The sequence below is a fragment of the Tachysurus vachellii genome, chromosome 11 (assembly GCF_030014155.1).
Source record: "Tachysurus vachellii isolate PV-2020 chromosome 11, HZAU_Pvac_v1, whole genome shotgun sequence".
Classification (NCBI taxonomy): Eukaryota; Metazoa; Chordata; class Actinopteri; order Siluriformes; family Bagridae; genus Tachysurus; species Tachysurus vachellii.
In genome coordinates, this window is record NC_083470.1 from 13957380 (window position 1) to 13971291 (window position 13912).

Consider the following 13912-nt stretch of genomic DNA (forward strand, 5'->3'; position numbering starts at 1 on the left):
TGCTAGTTTAAAAGATTTCAGCACATAGCCAGTGCTAAGCGAAGAAGTGATTATTTTTTAGAATGGGTTTGGTAGCTAATGGTATTACCAGTTTAAAGATACATGAAGATAATGCGTCTAGTATGAAGGTTGATAATTTAGAAGAAGAAATTAGCGAAAGGAAATCTGTCTCTCAAAGGGGAGTAAAACATTCTAATGCGCTAATCAGAAAAAGTAATATTATTGTTTGTTTTTTAAAATCAATAGTCTGATTTTTCTGCCTGGTATCATTTTTTTCACTGAAATAATTCATAAAGTCATTGATACTGCATAATAATGGTGTGCGCTTTTCTACAGTGGTTTTACTCTTAAGTAATTCACAGTATTAAATAGAATTTGTCAGAAGGCGATCCAATCATGGATGACAAAACTGGGAGACTATCGGTAAATCTCTCTGCAGTAGTAAGTGTACGTTTAACACGGTGACATGGCAAATTGCATATATCACTTCTAAAATGTATTTTAAATGAAATAAGATAATAGTCGGATAAGTGTGAGGAAGTGTGACTATATTTTCTATATTTAATCTGAAAGTTAGACTGAGGTCAATTTGTGTGACCTCCATTATGAGTGGGTCCTATTACTTTCTGATTAACACCTACTAAATCTAATCTAATATGCAACTGCTGTACTCAGATCGTCTTCTAACTCATAAAAATGAATATTAATGTCTCCCACAATTAATGCTTTGTCTAAAGAAACATCTAGGTTTGAAATTAAATGTGCAAATTCACAGAGGAATTCAGACTATGGCCCTGGAGGTTTGTAAATAACAATTAGTGGAATCAACTCAGTAGACTTATTTTTGTGACTACATATGTTATGTTAGTATAAAGAACTTGTGAGTGTTGAATTTATGTCTAGATTTTTGCATAGCTCCTAGATTATCATCTTGAATAACTGTGACACCTCCTCCCCTGACTGTTAGGCATGGCAGATGTATATAACTATAACCAGGTGGAAAAGATTCATATAATGCTTCATTTAATCTACATACTCATTTGGTTTAATCCATGTTTCTGTTAGGCATAGAACACAAATCTCCTGATGCAAGAGATTCAACGTATAATAGCCTTAGTGATTATGTGCATTTAAATACACTGACTCGCTGAAGCATGTCTGTGAGACGAAGAAGTTCCCTCCACCAAATATTACCAAAATTTGGTATATATTGTTTTGTAAGGTTATGTTTTGGATTTTCTGGAGTTGGCTGGAAAATAAAAAACCTGCTTTACTCACCCTACCAGCTTATATGAAATCTCCAAATAGCAGTGTTATGTTGTGGTCAAAATACTGTGACCTAACTTGATCAAGTGCAACTCAGGCCCCACAGATAAGAAGAGCAATATAATGGACTACAGCAAAGGGAGAGTGTGGTAATTATTTGTGCCCTGTCAAGAGAAGAGCCCCTGGACCTCTGGCGATTCAAATCTGGGAAGTTGAGCACAACTTGAAAATAATGCACACCAGCAAGAGACAAATATCGTCCCACTCTTGCGACATTGCTGAAATTGCATCAGTTTGTCATGTGCACCACTGCTGGTTCTCCCAAAAAATATAATTTGCTTGCAAATGATTCTAGCTGTGCTCATTTCTAGGAGTTTGTAGTTGGATCTCTCTTTTCTTAGCCACTATAAACATTAAATAATTACTCAGCTTTATTTTAGCTGAAATAAATGTATAATAGAATAGACATGTTCTCAAAGGAAACATTTAATTTTGGGCTTACTGTTGGTGGTCACAACAAATACAATACAATACTATATATGTATATATAGATTTACAGGAATATAAAAATGACGTTTAAACCTTATTTTAGTTATCCCTAATGAACACTACAGACACAACAGTATGAAGAAGAAACCTTGAAAGCAACCAGATTCAGAAGTTAAAAGTGCATGTCATGTTACTGCACTAGAGATAAGGAAGGCGCTCCCCAATGCTGTTAATTCATTATCCTTATCTGTTCATGGCAGAGCTGCCAGGCTCCCTGATGATCCCATGACTGCTCATTTTGTGCACTTTATGAGAAATGATTTTAGCAACTGATCTTGCTTTGGAGTTTTAATTTCAGTCTTCTTGCACAGATCATCTCATGATTGCCCTTTGATGGTAAGGCCACTGTGGAGACAATTGTCACTGTGTTTGTAAGGCTAAAATGTCCTGCTTCTGGTTTACACTGTGGTGTCATCCCGGCTAACAAGTAACGTGGTTACCCTTTTATGTTAGCAGTGTCCACTGTGAAGGTGTTAAGAACAGAGAAGATAAGTGCCAGTGGGTAAAATACGTGATTCCTGGTTAAATGCAGTCAGATATCAGGATGACTATCAAAACCTTTGCATTGTGGTTTCAAATAAGGTCATGTGCTTGCTACAACCTTGCTACAACTACTATACAGCCACTAAAATGGAAAGAGTATGAGAGGGGAAATATATGAGGGACTACATTCATCATTGTACAAAAAGAGAAAAAAAAGATCATTGTAACTATATGTATAAAGGTTTTCAGTACATGGAAGTGTTGCAAGAGAAAATAGGTTTGCCAGACATACAGAAGGCAGACTTCAAGAATAAAAAATATGATCATGAATGCGTAACTGTAATTGCAATTTAACTACTGTATGGTTAAGCAAAAAAAGCACTGAAGATTGAGTATGATTAAAATGTTTCCTGTCATGATAAACTGCTAAATTGGGAATTTAGTGGGAATAAAAAAGTCAATTTTATTGTAACATTATTATTTACTGTATGCATAATTCTCAAGTCAAGTCAAGTCAAAAAGCATTTATTGTCATTTTAACCACATATGGCTGACACAGAACATAGTGAAATTAAACAATGTTCCTCAAGGACCATGGTGCTACATAAAACACCACAGAGCTAAGGATTAGCCTAGCCAAATAAAGTGCATAATGTGCATCTTAGTTCAAACAGTGCAAAACAAATGACAGTGCAGTCAGACAACACAATACGCTATAGGACAGATACCTAAAAAAGCACCGAGCAGTATGGACTCTTGTGCAAGGAGACCTTGAACATATACCTATTATGAATCACATATTGATATTCTATACATCTTACATTTGAAGCCATCACATTACTATTATTATCTCAAGTTCAAGGTTTAGTGGCTCTGAGTTATATCTAGAAATACCGTGCCCTTGTTTCTGATCTCATATCACATGTATCTGTCAGCTCCCTTGACATCCAAATGAATAAACATTATGTCAATATGTATGACTGCCAGCCCACCATTAAACAAACATCCTCTCTCTATTTATCCTGCTGGTTTTTCCCTAAAATCTTGACCTTGTTTGACAGGACAGGTTCCTGTGCACAACAAATGCCACAGTAAATTAAAATGGCAGCAAAGGGATTGAATGGAGGCATTTGCATACATAAATCTATCAGCTATGTGACATTAATCAATGATTTCCCATCCTGAGAGCGAGGCTACTGACTTGTGACCGGTGCATTATGGGTTCTGATAGGCCTTTTTATGAACTTTGACAGGCCCCTGTCACCTGTTTACTGCATTAAACAACAGATTATTATTCAGTTTACTTTTGCAAGTTCAGGTCAGAAACATAAGGGCTTTTCACATTTGAAAGACTTAACCCTAGGTCATTTTATACCCAGAATAAACTTGTTTCACATTCCACACTGCTCATATTGTACCAATTTAACAATTAATCCTGGGTATTCATAAACTGACATTTCACACTGTACATTCCTAAACCCTGGGTTAATGTTCTTATCTGTATATTTGAGGTGCCAACAACCATGTTTGTATAAATACAGTGTGTGACCGGTTTATAATGGTTTGTCTCATGCTTTCACATCAGTTACATAAATCCTTCTTGGCTGTTTTAAGCCTCTTAAAAAAGACATAAGAAGTAGTTCTTACACAACATAAGACGTCTCCATGACTACACAAAGTACATGATAAAAGGCATAGACTATTTAATTTCTGATTGTGTGTCTCTTTCTGAGCATCAAGCTTTAAAGTTTAACACTGTACATACAGTATTTGGACATTGCAGGGTTCTATAACCCTGAGAAAAAACTGGTGCTGACCCTGCTGAAAGTGTGAAACGAACCTCTAAAAAAGTTAAAAGCTGGGATTAGAGCAACAATACCCCATGCTTAAGCACAGTGTTAAAAGCCCCATAGTGTTCTGTTTGGAGTAGAATATTACACATTCAAGTAATTTTTGTATTACTATGGAAAGTGTAATATTTTCAAGGTTTAAAAGAGATTCTTCAAAAATCTCAGCAATTTTAAGACTTTTTTTGTGTGTTCTCAAGTAGGAGTCACTATGGATGTGCAGTTGAGGTCCTAATCTAAAAGCTTTTTGTATAATTTCTTTGTTCTCTGAAGGAAAAGGTCAGAATTGCAATGGGAATTGATGTAATTGTAAGAAGGGGGCAGCTGACAGTGTCAAACAGCTTTGGCTGCAAGTTCCTCCCATTTCATTAGCTGGCCGTTTTCCAGCTCCTCACCCTGTAAATGCGCCATGACATCTCAGGCATTTAGTATGCAATAGATTATGAATAGCCACACCGAACACTTAATAGGTCTGATGAACACTAAGCCTGTTCCCATCACAATCTATACACACCAATCTGGAAGACCTTTACAGCGAAATAAATACAAGTGGCATGATATAATGAAGTTGTGTTCTTTAAGTCTATTGCTGCACACAGGCCTGTAATGTCTTTCATGAAAGCAAGCTCCTTTAGATATAGCCTTGTCTGCTCCTTTGAATAGTTTTACAGTGATCAATAAACAGTTTTCTGCGGCCTTTCAGTCGTGTCACTTGTCATTGAAGAATGCAAATGTGTGTCAGAAACTAGCTTGACAGTTTTCCCTTTGCAGCATTAGAACAGGGAAAAAGCCCATCAGCAATAAAGCAGATGATGACCCCAAGCACTTTTTCAGAATAATATTAAATATAGACTGTGGTAGTAAGAGTTGCAAATATATAATTAGAGTTCATGATTCATCAGTCATATAACAGCTAAAGTGTAATAAAATAACAAAAGCTTGCTGGCATAGTTAATGTCTCATAGATGTGATCTTGATGTACATTTGCAGGGCTGGTATAAGCAATGTCATATCTGCAAAGGCAAAAAGCTCTATGCAACATTACAATATCAGGGCACATGGGTTTAAATCTCCAAATTGATTATAATTTTACTACACTTTCATTACACATTAATACCTTATGAGTTTATTGTAATGTTTTCAAGCATAGAAATAATGACTTCTGGTAGCACAGATGGGGGAAAACCCTCCAGATTCTTCTGCTGAGCAACTAGAAAGACCTTTCGAATTATCTTGTGCTCTCTCCCAGGACGAGAGCTTGCTGCTTATTAAGATTTCAAAGATACAAACTCTAAGTTCAGTAATTGCTTTCTTGAATCTGCCTTTAATAATTACACGTGGCAAAAAGGTGGCAAAAATTAGAAAGGCAGAGACTAATGGAAAACTAGATTTTTCACTGAATTAGAGAGCACAACAATCTATATATTGACAATACATCAAGATGAAAGAGATCAGGAAAAGTGTTTCAGACTGTCTGGGAAAAGGAGGCAAACTGGGTGTGATGCAGTGTGGCATGCATTGCCAAGTCTGCTGGGTAGGAGAGAGAAAGGATCAGACAGCCTGTATGTCTCTCTTCTCTTCTCTCTCTCTCTCTCTCTCTCTCTCTCTCTCTCTCTCTCTCTCTCTCTCTCTCTCTCTCTGACCCTCTCACTTTCTAAGTATAATTGCAGGGATATATCATCAGCAATTTTTGGAAATTTCATTCAAATATTGTAGATAACCATTAGTTTTTGTTTCCTAGTTACATGAGAGAAATTGCTATGTTTTAGGCAGTTTGGGGTAAAACAGGTAGTCCTTTGTAGCTGCTAGGGCATAATAAACAGGAAAGAAAGTGAGTTTTCCATTTTTTTTTCTGTTTTTTTTCAAAAAACAGCATTTTTTTTTTTTGCATTTGTTGAATTGTATGGAGGATGGTCCAAGAACATGGTGTTTTAAGGTACTGTCAGACAGAAAGATTATATAAAAATATCAGAGAACCACAGCTAAATAAGTGCTAAAGCTAAGAATTGCTACAAACACACACACTCTCACACACAAAGACCAGCAATTTTAAAGAATTACAACTTGCAAAAATAATTGTTATTACAGCCAAAATTACAAGAACAACAATATGAACAACAAGATATACTATACTGGAGTGCAAAAAATATATATAATTAGTTGGTTATCTCAAATGGTAATAAGATGCATATTTAAATATACCATATAGTATTTTTAAAAAATTCTGAGTTTGTTTATTTTATTTATTTATTTATTTATGGACACTTTTAATAATACTTTTACAGGGCAACTTTTTCTGGATTTTTTTTGTTGACTCGAAGGTACAAATTACATGATTATGATGTATCATGTATTTGCGAAAGTCTCTTTGTTCAGAGGGAAAAATCAATAGCAAAGCTCCTGGAGCAGCTCTTACTCCCTTTTACATTTCCAGATAGGAAGGCTCTGGAATTGCTGATTCTACATTTAGAATGACAGTGATTCATACCATGGCGCTGTCCAGTTAGGCCGCTAACTTATACCTGAGGGTCCAGCACTGACATTTCATCTACAACTTTGGGAGAGGTTAAGGGCCGGGAGGCTACAAGCTGCAAGAAACCTTTACTATCAGCTTATTTTTAGATGTAGTGCAGGAGTGCACAGACAAAAAACCCTCTTTTCTTCTTCTGCTTTCTTTTCTTGCTCTGTAATGGAAAGGAAGACAAGTTGATTATCCAGAGCCTACAATATAAGCTCCTGAGGAGAATCTGTAAAGTGGATAACAGCAAAGTGGTCTAGTAAAGTTGATAATTTATTAGAAGATATAGAAGTCATATATATATATATATATATATATATATATATATATATATATATATATATATATATATATATATATATATATATATATATATATATATATCTGGAAGTTGAATTTTCTTCTATATAAATTAAATATGTTTGATAGGATAATACTGGTGAATCATTTCGCTCTTGCTGAGTGGACACACTTAACAACCTTTATGTGAAGAGAGAATTATCTTCACATATATGGATAGAATGTGCATCATATTTTCAGGATAAGAATAAATATGTTGATTAATTAACCCTTTGTCTGAATCTGAGTTGAAGGTTTTGTGCATACTTAGTTAAGGTATATTATATGTACAGTAGAACTGATGGTCACTCTATTCCCTTATGCTTTCTTTTTCAATGCATTTTTAAATTTTTTGTTTTTGTATATTTTGTGTTTGTAATTGTGCTTGTAGTGTAACACATTCAACCAATCAGCAGCAGATCCTCTGACCTTTGATTTATAAGGTTCTATAGGACAATTCAGTGATTTATATATCACACTTACAGCAGCTTCAATATGACTAAATTCCCCAAAGAGACAGATTTTGAAATCTGTGTAATTTGCCAGGTTATATTCAGTACAATGAATATATAGAACATATTGGCTCCCCTTTGACCACAATTGGATTTTTAAAAAAAAATATATTCATTGATTATATTGTGGATCAGCTCTAATCCACTCTCAGTAAGCCTGCAAAGATCTGTGGCTTTATTCCATGCTGTTTCCTCCTCCACATCTTTTCTTCACTTGACCTCAGGGCATTTGAGCTGCCTGTGTTTTGTAATTAGGATGGGCAATAGACCTTATGCTGACCTTGGTTCCACTATTGGGACAGCCTAGATACAGTGTCAAGGGTCTTTTGTTTGGAAAGCAATAAAAAAAAAACATAGTCTACATGCGATTGGTCATTAGTTGCTGTATGAATCCTCCAATTGGTCTTGCTTTATTTCACAGTCTTCTTGAGGGCCTGTTTGTTATGAGTCATTTTGTAAATGAATTAATTAAATACACAATGAATAAAAGGCTCTTTTAAATGAATAAATGTAAAAAAAATTTTTTTTACATTACACAATGTTCCTCTCTATTCATAGTTTCTCATCCATATCTTCAACTTGAAACCCTTTTGCTTTCTGTATTATGACCAGTGGTTTGGTTCATACTCCCCTCTCCCCCAACCCTGCCTGAGTTGTAGCCAAAGGCTGCTTGGAACATGAGAGGTTGTTCATCATGGGCCGAAGGGTCAGCCTCTGAGTATTTATCTTGTAAGCAGCTTAGCTCTACTGGAAACTAGGCTTGTCTCCAGTTTGTCTTCATTCAGGCCCAGCCATTGTTAATGACTGTCACTGGATCTGGCTCTCTGTCCAAATATCTCTTACCTCAGGATGGGCCTGAAGAGAAGTACAAAAAGTACCACTTTTGTGGTTTTAAAGGTTTTGTTGGGAATATTGAGTTTATGGCCTCCTGGGGCAGTTGTCTTCAGATAACTGGCTGCTGTTATATGAAGGAATTTACTGTATATACTGTCAAAAATAACTGTGAAAAATAAATAATTATTAGTGTTTATGAAAGTCATGAAGCCCAGATTTGAACCTGAAGAATTTTCCGTATCCAGCACCAGCTCCAGTTCCAGTTCATTCCTAATGTCATTTACTTGAGGGCATGATCTCACAAATGCACTTACAAATCTAGAATTATTAAACTTTTTATGTGTACCAGTATTATTAAAGTAAATGTGACAAAATACCCAAGGTATAATTAATATTTAAATTGTATAAACTGTACAGTTTAATGACCAGGCTAGAATAGAACAGAGTATTATTATGTAGCTTTAAACACATTTAGTGTTCTTTGGAATTGGTTCCTCTCATTAATACCACTGCATGTTTGAGCATGAATGGATTGTTGTCTCATATGTCCAGGGTTCCAATCTGACCCAAGAGCTCAGGTAATTTTAATATGTTCTCCATATGTACAGTATGTGTGGAATTCCTCCAGGTTTCCTCTTAAAAACAGCAAATTGTATAGTTCTGGTCGAAGGGTGGCTTAACAAGTTTGTAGCTATGGGTCCCAAATAATTTGTGCATTATTATCACCAACTATATAATCAGAGTCTCTTCATGCTATACATAACTTACAATTAAATGTCTGCAATACAAACCCACTGAATTTAAGCTGCGTTAGTTTTCATAATGAACCAGTGCAGGTTTGGGGTAGTTTTTCTTCTTCATTAAGTCTGACGAGGACTGTTAAATAATATTAATGACCAGGATAGTCATTACTTACCTCTGTTTGCGCTGGCTCAAGTGATTTTATCGATCTGGGGGATGAGTCCTGGCACAGCAGATTATTCTGGCCTCTGATATTATCAACAGCTTAAATAAGTTGATTAGCACAAAGACTATCTTTAAATAGATCTAGATGATGATGTTGATTGGGTGGAGCAGAGAGCCATCCATCTTTTTGATCTGCTAATAACTGGAATCCATCACTGTTTCTATCAGCCCTGCATAGCTCCGCTCCGCTCCTCTCCCCTCACCTCTCTCTCTCTCTCTCTCTCTCTCTCTCTCTCTCTCTATCCCTCATGAGTCCACAGGTTTTTAGGGAAGCTGGTACAGGAATGTAGGACAACATAGTCTGCACTGATTTTGTCAGTGGACTGTGACACTAGTTGCTATGGCTTTCTGTTTTTGCTTGAACAAATTGAGATGCTTACACTATTTGTTGTGTTTACACAATGTTTACCATGTCATTTTGACTTGGAAAAGAGCAAAAAGAAATGTTACAGATGACTCGTTTTTGAAATAAAAGATGTTTACTTGGATACACACATCTGCCATCAGAATTATCCTCAGAATACAGAATTAGTATGTCATTTTCCTCTAGAACATTTAGAACCCAAATAAATAAAAATGCATTATTATTATTATTATTATTATTATTATTATTATTATTATTATTATTATTATTATTATTATTTGCCTTTTTTAAATATACTAAATTGCAAAATAAACAGCAGCTCGTAATCCTATGTGATTCTCTAAGATCATACAAAAAAAAGCCATATTAGCTTATTACTTTCCAAAATGGATAAACTATTTTTAATTCCTTTTTGCAAGAACCTATGCCAACAGACATACTGCAGAGTTTCAATGTCCTGTAATTTGCTGTTAAACTGTTTAAAGTATACAAAAGAAACTCTAATGTAACAATTTGTCCATAGACAAGCTCCCAACACCTATTGATATAGGGAATGCTGGGATAGGCTTTTCTTGCTTATCCAACTGTGAACAGTGAAGCTTGACTTAATTTGATTAAACACTTTGTTAGGAATAGCAATTAATGTACTTTCTCTGCTTACTTTTTAATGGCTCCCTACAATTAGTACACTGAATCTTGTTAATTATACTCTTGTTTTTTTTCTTCTTTTTTTTGTTATAGGTGATGGTTGCATGGGTCGTATTATTAGAAAGAGGGGGTAGATGAACTGTCAGCTGGGTTCTCACAGGAGTCCATTTATTCCCCAGCACTGGCCTCATTATTCCAGTCTAGCTTGCTACAGGTAGAGACCACCTTCATTCCAGCCGGGGCCCCTTCCTCCACACAAATAGAAGGAAAAGATTAATTGTTTGCTTTGTTTTGTTTCCCCAGGGACACTGTTCACTTAATAAAGAAAAATAATCCTATCTTGGTCTTGATTCAGTTTATTGTCCCAAAATATGTGTGGATAAGCATGGGACAAGGCTTAGTTCTTGTTAGCAGATTTGCCCATTAGCTCTGAAATGGCCAAAGTACATGAGAAAACAAATTCAGTATATAAAACAGAATTGATGAGGGTGCAGGCCTTTGCTGGTCACAGGTTGTATCATGATTTGTGGTTACGTTTGACACTAAGTCCTCATTAAAAGGCAAAATTTAACAGCCTGGCCAATGTTCTTAATTGTAAAGCAAGCATATTAGATGTGGCTTGTTGAATAGAGGCACAATTAGAGAGCCTTTAATTGACAATTGCCGCATGTGCTGAGTGAACACATCACACCACGAAGTGCATTAATGGCAGGCAGTCAAGATCTTGAAAGTAAAGGTCAATAAAATGCACACTTAAATGCAAATGACACTTTAACATGTCAGATAAGTGACCTTTTGTGGACAAAGGCCAGCCTTGGGACAGGCCAGTATTACTAGCTTAAATCTAAAACCTTGAGAGTCAAAGTGGAAAACATGCAGTGTGGGATCCAATCGGAATTTAATAACGGATACATTTAAGTAAAATAATTCTATTGAATATGAATTCACTATTTTATTAAACTGAATGTGCTAACTGCACTTCCATTCAGTTGTTCTATCCTGGAAATCATTGTCATTTTACATACAAAATTATATACAATCACAATTACTGTTAGATTTAGTAGCAAAAGCACAATTTCTGCAACTTTGCTAGTATGATAATAACTTTTTATTTTTCTCAATTTTGTTGAGAATTTAATTTTGTAAATTTTGAAAATAAATTTTGTTTATCATTCTCAATAAATGGTACATAATAAATTCTTTATTTCAACAAGCAAGGAATCCTCTTTTCACTCCAAGATCAAACAAGATTGATATCAGATTCCAAAGTGTGTGACAACATAATGTGCTGCTGCATGCAGCTTTGCTCTATTAGCAGAAACTTGTTATTTTTCTTTAGCTGAAGCAGGTCTCTAAGTGTGGACAGGCGTTGATAAATGCTGCCGTGTACCGTTGATGCAATTCATTTGTCAACTGTGTGAAAAAAGGTTAATCGGTATTCTCCAGCCAGGTTACAGTGTTTTTCTCTTGCTCTTTGCCAGTAATTGTGCCTCTGTGCGCCCTCATCAACTAGCCCCTCACTCACTTGGGCAGAGTATATGGAGCCTTTGCTGCCAAGGAGCCACAATGAATTATCAGCAATTTTGTGAAGAACATTACATCCTGTTTAAAAAAAATAAATAAAATAAAATAAAAAAATCTAAAGACAAAAATAATGCCAATGCAAACAGTAACAAATGAACAGGAAAAAAATAAGTAATAATAAATGTCAGCAGTGTTTCATAATTTATGTTCGAGTATTTCATACATGCAGTTGAATGATCATGGGTAAGAGAGGAAAGGAAATCAATGAAAATTCATATTTCATAAGCCTATAATTGTGTTAAAACTGTACAGTAGTCATTTGTTTTAGCAGTCTCCATAGTGGATGCTTGATGACAGTGCCATACATTTGAGAGTTAGGTCTTATTTCTTTTCCCCTGCTTCATCACTCCTCCTATCTTTTGATCCCACTCCTTTCATCTTTTTACAGCTACACTATACAGCTGTTGAAAATAAGGGTTTTGTTGTCAAGAAGAGTACACTTAAAAAAACTTGACAACTTGACAACGTTCTATCATCTGTGAAGTTATCGATTTGCCAGCGTTTTAACCATCAAACTGGATCTATTTGAGTGACTCTGGTTTTTAAACAATTTCTTTGACAGGTCAGGCATCACAGCAATTGCCCTGCTTTTTAAGACAGTATTTCAAATTGTGGATTTTGCTCAAGCACGTGCTTGTCCCAGCACACCGCTCTTAAAGTAGAACCAGACTAACATAGGGCCCAATGGTGGACAGAGTTGTCATGAGAGAGAATGGGGTTGAAGGGAGAAGACAGAATGAAACGGTCTTGCTTTATAGATTGCTGTTAGGGCAACAAAACTTTGGCAGCATTGATTAACTTGACAGTGAATGCAGCAGTACATTTATCACTAATAGCTGTGCTGTAGAAAATCTAATAAGAGCCAAACAATTCCCCTGGAGCTGTAACAGGTTCTCCGTGGCCAGCAGAGCGTGCCGTGAAAATATCCGTCTCCCCGGACGCCACTGCTGAGAAGTCAGGCAAGCGATGATGCTCCGAAACACACGCATCATCTCATCAGAATGTCCTACTGTCCTCGTAATTCATACTCTGTTGCAATCTCCACAGGTACACTACATGGTCAAAAAAGTCATAAATATGCATAATTGGTAACAAATATAGAAATGATGTTGAAGTGCATGTGAGGGAATGAAGTAGGGCCTCATTAAATGAGCCTAATTCAAAAGTATACCCAATGGCTGATTGCCCCACCTTCTTATCAAGGTGCTTAAAAAGGTTTAGGGTATTAGGAGAATCTAAGCATTTTAATTTCTCTGGAAAGGGGAGCTGTGAGAAGATTTGCATGTGTGACTATGAAACACTTTGGCTGTGCGTCAGAGTTTAACAGGGAGGCTAATTGATTTGCTGTCACCTGGGCATCAGGTTCACTCTTAGGATTCAATTTTTTTTTCAGCCCGTTTTGCATATTGCATCGATCAAGCAAGCAGGGGATGAGGAGGGGTGTTGGGTAAATGAGCAAAAAGCGCAGAGGCTAGAGGATGAATTGTTTACTCACATAAAAATAACCTTTCAATAGGAGAAGATGCATGGTGCAGACTTCTGGTGGTGTTCTGCTGCCCCAAGCAGATGGCATTCAGCTGCTATTGATCCAGGCCCTACAGGCGAGCGGGGGGCAGTTCTGGTCAGGGCACAGAGAGCAAGTCTGTCCATCCTAACTGCCTCCCTAACCATCCTTCAAAACAAAGAAAGACACAATGTGAGACTGAATCCAATTGCATTTGTATGTCAAATAAATAGGTGTCAACTGCAAAATACTCCATTATATTTTGACAAGCAATTTAAGCCACTGTAAGTTTTTAAGCTTCACCTTGGTGTGGGACTCACAAAGCCACACAGACGTTTAAGAGCTTTATAGCCTGAATTCTGGAAGCTCAAACGCTATACACATTAGAACATGAACAGTGACCTCTTCTGACAGTCATCTAGACAGAGGTAAAAGCAGCTGAATGGAAATCATCATACAGTTATACACCAATAATGAGGCCTTGATGCCAGGATCAAG